We start from the raw sequence: 7492 nt of genomic DNA on the forward strand, positions 1-7492 counted from the left end.
TGGGGGTGACATCTCGTCGGCATAGACGCAGCGTGACCTGAAGGGGCTCCTTACGTAACGATAGACGCTCCTGTCACTCAGGAAATTCCAGGGGTGTGAGGAACTGGGTCAAAGGCCATTCTACGTTCACACTGGTACCAAAGAGAGAGTGAGCAGATAACCGGGGCGCAGGGCTTACGGCAGAGGTGGAGATGGGTGGCTCTCTGCACGTCGGGCCCGGACCTCCTCGTTCCTTGTCTGCTCCTGGTCCCCACGCACCCTCCTGTCCTCTGGGGATTTCCTCCCCCTCGCTTCCTGCCCCGGCAGTGGCACCGTCTGGAAGCAGGAAGTGTCCCGGGTGCCATGACCCCCATCCCGGGGGTCGGTGAGGGGTGGTTGCAGGAAGGACTGCGTGGTGGGGCGAGTTTGGGGCTCAGGCATAGGCGGAGCTCAGCACGACTGGAGGGCTCCTCAGAGGCCAATGAACTTGGGGGCCGCCAGGAGCAGCATCTGGGAGAACGCCTCCGTCAGGCTCACGGCACTGCGATTCACGTCTGTTACGGTCGGACCGTGTCCTCCAAAATTTGTGTTCAAGTCCTAACCCCGGGTACCTACGAATGTGGCCTCATTTGGAAATAAGGTCCCTGCGGACATGACCAAGTAAGGACTAGGTCGGGGGGGGGGCGGGGCCCCACTCCAATCAGAGGAGGGACGTTTTGACATAAGAAGCACTAGGGGTGACACCATGTGATGACAGGCAGACACCGGAGCCATGTGACCACAAGCCAAGAGCCGCCAAGGACTGATGGCTGGAAGGGGTCGGGAAAGATCCAGCCCTCGGGCCTCCGCGGCCGTCACGGACCCGCTGACCCCTGGTTCGGACCCCTGGTCCCCTGGACTCTTGAGCCTCCAGAGCGACGTTTCTCTCGTGTTAGCCCCTCAGTTTGTGCGGCTTTGTTATGGCGGTCGGAAGGACCTTAGACTTCGTCCAGAGAAGAATTATCGCTTTTTTGCCCACGTGTCCCCCGCCCCCACCTTCTGCCCACAGCTCACTCAGGCCAGCGAGCTCAGAGTCGACACTCGCCTGCTGCCCCATCCTGCGGCATCCGGGGCCTAAACACACGGGAAGCCCCCCCGCCCTCCATCCCTCTGCACGGGGCGGAGCTCACGTCTCTCAGGGGAAGAACAGACCCCAGCCGGGCTCCCGCCTCCCCTCCCCGCTCCGCACATGCCCTCTCGGGGGCAGCGGGATGAACACCCCGAACACCACCCCGTGTGATCTGCTCTCTCTCCCTCCCCCCCGTCCCCACACCCGCCTCCCGCTGACTTGCCCAGTGTCATGGCTCTTGCTGACTTTGTTTCCATGTTCCATCTCTTCAAACGTCTCTCGAAAGCCGACGAGTGCCACACCGATTAGAACGGAAGCAGCAGGCCCCTCGAGTCCCCCTCCGCCCCGACCGCCCACTCCCCAGAGCCAACCCCTCCATGCTCTGCTTCTGCTCTGACCTTGATATTTGTAAATAAATGCTTACCCAACGTTTTCTTCCTAATTCCAGTTGCTTCTCGGCGGATTCCCCGTCGAGAGGGTGGGAGCTCTACTCTCTAAGCACCGCTGCCAGCCCCTGCCACGCGGCAACAGAAAACAGACACGCGGCTTCCGCCCCCAGCCTCCCAACCGCATAATTTGTGGTTAGATCAATATTCTGCATTTACATAATTATGTAATTATTATTCACAGCTGAGCCGCAAAGTAGTTCTATGATTGCATTTCCTCTCCTGATCACTTTTGTGTTTTCCCGTGGATGAATAACTACCAGTATTTTAATTTGCTGGGGTTGCCCGCGCCTATCAGTAACGTGTCCCCAAACTGTCAACCGGATTTATGAAGTGACTCGCATTTTGGTCAGTATCTCAGGTGGGCTCACGGCTCCATTTTTATCTTTCTGGGCACGGTCACTCCTGGACGCTTTCCCCTCCTCCGTGCTGACCAGTCAAGTCGCTCTCTCGACCTGCTACGCGGACTTTGCCCCCCGGAGCTTCCCTTCGCTGACGCTCTGTGAATGGCCTCGCCGGGAGCCCAAGCCACCTGTCTCATGACTCACTCCCGATTTGGGTGGCGCTTAATCTTCCATTAGCTTCATGACAAGGGAGCATGGGAGCTAATTTTCTGACACGGTTCCGGTCTGAGATTCCTATAGGCCACCCTCGCACCTGCTGCACAGTTAGCCGGGTATAGACGTTTAGGCTGGAGACTTCCCTTCTGCACGCGGAAGGCGTGCTTCCAAGAGCCTGAGAAAAACCCAGTGTGGTTTCGATCCCCGGTGTTTAGGCAACTGGCTTTTGTCTTCTGGGACGTTTGAGTGCCATGGCTTAATCCCCAGCGTCCTGAAATGTCATCTTCACGTGGCTCGGGTGGGTCTTTTTTGTTATTTTGCTGGGTACTCAATGGTCCCCTTTAGCTTTAGAACCTCAAGTCTTTCCTTTCTGGGCTTTCTCTCTGTTTGTTTTTTGTTGTTTCCTTTCTGGAATATTATCAATGAGGCATTAAGCCTCCCAGATTTCTCTAATTTTCTTCTCTCTGCCATTTTCTGTCTCTTTGCGGAGCCGCTCTGCTCTCTAGGAAATTTCTTCAACTTCGTTTCCCTCTGCTATTCAGATTTTAATTTCTACTAGCATATTTTTAATTTATGAAAGTTTTCCCTTGTTCTCTGAATGTTTTCTTTTTTAAAAAGAACATCTGGTCTTTCTTCAAGGATGCGGCGTATCCGGAATGTCATCGATTTAACAGACACGGAGCTCTCTCTCTCTGGCTTCTTGCATTATTTCTGTCTCTTCTGAGTTTTTCACTTGTGTTTGCTCATTTTGGCCTCTTGACTGTTAAGGTGCAGGTTTCCCTGAAATATTTGTGTGGTTCTATTCAAGAGCGAGGTGCTAAACAGAAATAAGAATGAAAATAAAAAGATCCCACGCCTCCCCCTCCCCCCCCCCCCGAAGATCTGTGTGCACGGGGGCGGGGGGAGGGGGCGGTTCCAGGTGGGGTCCCGGTGGGCTGCTGAGGCTGGCAGTGCCAGAGAGCTTGGTGGCTTTCCCAGGAAAGCACCTGCTGTCTGGGCTGTGGGCTCGATCTCTGGATTCAGGGAGCCAAGAAAGGGAGGGTGTGCATCCTCCCGGTCCAGCAGGCAGACTTTTAACTCTTTTTAGATCAGCGTTTTAACCTTTTCTCCTACGTGCAAACCTCTCAGATCGCAGATTTCCATTTTCGACCGTACCGGGGGGAAGGGCTGTCCCTTGACCACATGGGGCTGGAGGCAGCTGTGGACTGGACCCCCTGCTGTGCAAACCGGGGTGGGGGGGTGGGGCCCATCTTCAGCTCTCTGTTTCACCCCTGCCGTAGAGTGACCTGGTCCACGCGAGCCCGGAGCTTTTCTGGGGGGTTTTGATAGAAACGGGTGTACCCTCCCCCCCAGCAGACTTGGCCGTCGGCTTTCTTACCGGGCTAAGTCCATGCCCGTTTGATCTTCTGCTCTTCCGATTCCAAAAATGTCGTCAACACATGTCTCCGCCTTCCAGCCACCGGATTTCATTGTCCTCGGGTGTCTGTGCTCCTGTTCCTTTATTGTTATTTTGGTGAGGCTTGGGGAGAAAACCGTCGCATTTAACTAGAATCGCTGCACACACTGGCTTTCTGTCAGTTGGTAGAAATCCTGTTCTGCTTCAGGATCTTGTCACACGTGGTCCCCTCAGCCTGCGACGCTCATGCAGGACCCCGGGGACATTCCATGTCTGTCTTTTACCTGTCCTTCAGCTCAACCATGACATTGCTGAGGAGGCCGTGGGTCCCCCTCCTTTAAAGGGGGGCTGTTAGGAATCCAGCTTCTGGGAGGGTGGCGTGCTGAGTCCCGTGGCCTCGCTCTTGGGTGAGACAAACAAAACAGGTGAAAATTAAAAACAGCCATTTCGGGTCTCCGGAGATCGCCCCGGGGGGCACATGGTGAATGAAGAAGCGCACGCTCAGGAAAATCTGCTAAAACTTGGTGAGAAGCGTGAGTCTGCCGCTTGAGCCACGACCGGCTCCCTCCCTCCCCCTTCCCGCCAGCTCTGTGACAGCCTCTCCTCTGCGTGGCTGTGGCCAAGATGACCTTCCTCTCCTCTCGGCTCCCTGTCATGGGACCCGCAGTGGCATCTCACCAGGAGGGGCGAGCTGCCAGCGCCTCTTGTCCCCTCCGACTCTAGCTTTGAGAGGCTAAATTCCTAGTGGGTGACACTGGGGGTGTCCCTAGTTCCTTCCTTCACCAGCCCTTGCTCGCTGGCAGGTGGGGCTCCACTCCGGGCCTGGCAGGCTGAGATGCTGTGGCCTTGATCGTCCTCACCAGCTCCTAGGGTAGATGGTCTACACGTCAGGGGAAGGAGTAGGGGGCAAGAGGCTTACACGAGCAACAGAAGAAACATAAGTTGGAAATCATCAACACTGAACTTTGTGCTACAAGGACACCATCCGGAAAGTGACCAGGAGGAAGTAATAGGAGGAAGTTTTTGCAAAAAAGAAAAAAAAAAAATCGCATTTTTGATGAACTTGTACTTAAATACGTAGAGAACTCTTACAACTCCAAATGGGTCAAAGATCTGAATAAATGTTTCTCCGAAGGTGATACACAAATGGTCCCAAAACATAGGAAGACACTCGACTTCATCGGCCACTAGGGACATGCAAACTAAGACCACACAGATACCAGCTCACACCCGCGGGCACGGCGACAGGACAGGCAGGACAGGTTGGGGAGCGTGGAGAAGCTGTCGCCCGCCGCTGGGGATGCAGAACAGTGCAGAACTGGCAGCTCCTCCAATGCCTAGACACAGAGTTGCCACCTGACCCCCAAATTCTGCTCCTACCTGAATCCACGAGAGAACCGGAAGCACACAACCGCACCGCACCGCGTCCGTGCACGTTCGTAGTATTCGTAATAGACAAGAAGTGGAGACACGTCAAACGCCCATCAGCCCACCGAAGGGTCTACAAACGGAGTTGTATTCGTGCAAGGGAATATTATGCCGCAGTGACAATAAATATGGCACTTAGACATACTACGACATGCATGAACCTTGAAAACACACTAAGCGAAAGAAGCCAGTAACAAAAGGTCATATTACAGGATTCCGTTTACGAAAAATTCCCTAAGAGGCAGATCCGCACAGACGGACGTAGTTTGGTGGCTGCCTAGGGCTGGAGGATGACTCGGGGGACACGGGGAGTGGCTGCTCATGGGCGTGGGGTGATTTCTGAGGTGCTCACAGTGTCTTAAAATCGATTGTGGCAGTAACCTCCCAACCCTGTGCGTGTACGAGACCTATTGAATTGTACGCTTTAGAAGGGTGAACTGTGTGATGTGTGAATTGTATCTTAGTAAAGCTACGGTTTTGAGAAAGGTCGTCATGTACCTTCAGCCAAGCGTTTCCGCCTCAGAGCCTGTGCTTTGTCTGTGACAGGCCTCTCCGCGGGACGCCCTGAGCTGCTTCGTCCCCTGGCCCAGGGTCTGGGCGGGCAGCTGCCTGGAGGCGGCGACGGACGAGCTGACACGGACGAGCTGACGCCTGTCATACTCCAGTGCTGGGGACAGTGCGGGCCTAACAAACACTCGTTGGATGAGTAAATACTTCCCTGGGGGACCATGTTCCAAGTAGCACCCTTTGCAAGCATGTCCCTAGGGCAAGGGTTCTGACTGGGTGTGGCTTCACCCCTTCCTCAGGGACGTGTGACGATGCCCGCAGACCTTCACGATTATGGAGACTCAGGGGCGGGTGTCACTGGGTAGTGGGGGTGGTGGGGGGCGGTGGTCAGGAGCGCTGAGGCAGGTCCCACAGTGCTAGGACAGCCCTATCACGGAGAGCGACCAGGCCTCAAATGACCTAAGGGCTGCCGTCGTCAGCCCTGCAGCAGAGGACACAGATGACCTAGATTCCCAAAGCCACGTTTACGGGCTGACTTCCATCCTGGCCCCCCGCCCCCCAATTCACGTCCCGAAGTGCTAACTTCCGGGAGCGCCGAGTGTGAGCACGTTTGAGCGAGGACCTTCGAGGAGGTGGTCAAGGTACAATGAGGCCACGGGGTGGGCCCTAATCCAGTGTGACTGCTGTGCCTGGAAGAAGGGCTTAGGACACAGATGGGCACAGAGGGATGGCCACGTGAGGACACGGGGACGAGGCGGCCGTCCACGTACCACGGAGAGAGGCCTTGGGGGGACCCAGCCTGCCGATGCCTGGATCCAGCCTCCAGGACTGTGGGAGAAGGAATTTCTGCTGTTTAAGCTGCCCGGTCCGAGGCATCTTGTCATGGCTGCCGGAGCTGACGAGACACCCGCCGTTGACAGGTGGGAGGGGTGACAGAGGCAGGCCGTGTCCTTGGACTGGCTCGCAGAGCCCACGGTCCCCTTTGCCAGCCCTGGCGTTTCCTCCCCCGTGTCCTGACGTGGCTCCCGGCGGCAGACACGGGCACAGCCACACGGGGACGCTCATGCGGACGCCGGTCTATTGTTTTTAATGGGATCCATGTTGTTTTGGAAGCAAAACACTGGTGCCCCCTCTGCTGAGTTTCCACGGGTTCCCCTTCTGTGTGGGGGCACTGATTTGAGGCTCTGAAGTGAGCTTTTAGGGTTGTTATAATTTGCTACACATCCCAGCACAGAGCACTGCTTCTCAGACTCGGGGTGCAAGAGTGTCCGAGAGGTTCTCCCCGGGGCCTCTGAGTCTGTGAGCCTTTTGTTAAATGCTGCGTTTTTAGTTCATCGTAAGCGAGGACAGCGGTGAGCATCGTCCGCATCCTGGGGGCGGCTGCCTCATACCAAGCAGGCAGGGTGTCTACATTTGTGTTTGTTTTCTATCCTGTCGTGCCCAGCAAAGGTGACCTGATCCTGTTGTGGGCTCCATGAAGAACGAGGGTCCTGGGGACTGGAAGTTGCTGCCCCGTTACTCAGGACGGGGTCCTCGAAGCCAGTCCCCTCCTCCTGGACCTCCCTGGAGCAGCCCAGCGAAAGCCAACGTGCCATGAAGAATTTCGAGTTAAACAGTATTTACTGACTTTATTTCGGCAATAAATTTTGCGTTGCTCTGTTTAAATGGATAGGTCCATAAAAACAATGGATTAATCGTTAAAAATGAGTTGATCGTTCAGAAAGAAATTTAGAGACGATGATAACGATGAATTAATTGGTGGTCCGTCAGACTCCAAACCGAAGACCCAAGGTGATTTGTCAAACGAGAACACACGAACACAGCGTCCTCACCCAGCACCGGTGACTCGCTTCCAGCCCGCTCCACCCTCAGTCACCTCGGCGATGCCGATTTGAGATTTATTGGCTTTCTAGTTTTGTTTTTATTTGAATTGTAAATTTACTTCGTTTTGTAGTTGCACAAGAGCTATAAGCACAAGCAGTTTATACCTAGCTTCATAATTATGTTTATTTTAATAACACCATTATAAAAATAATTTGAGTTAAACTGCTCGAGCTATTTCAACAAT

The sequence above is a fragment of the Pteropus vampyrus genome, unplaced genomic scaffold, assembly GCF_000151845.1.
Source record: "Pteropus vampyrus isolate Shadow unplaced genomic scaffold, Pvam_2.0 Scaffold142, whole genome shotgun sequence".
In the NCBI taxonomy this organism is placed as follows: domain Eukaryota; kingdom Metazoa; phylum Chordata; class Mammalia; order Chiroptera; family Pteropodidae; genus Pteropus; species Pteropus vampyrus.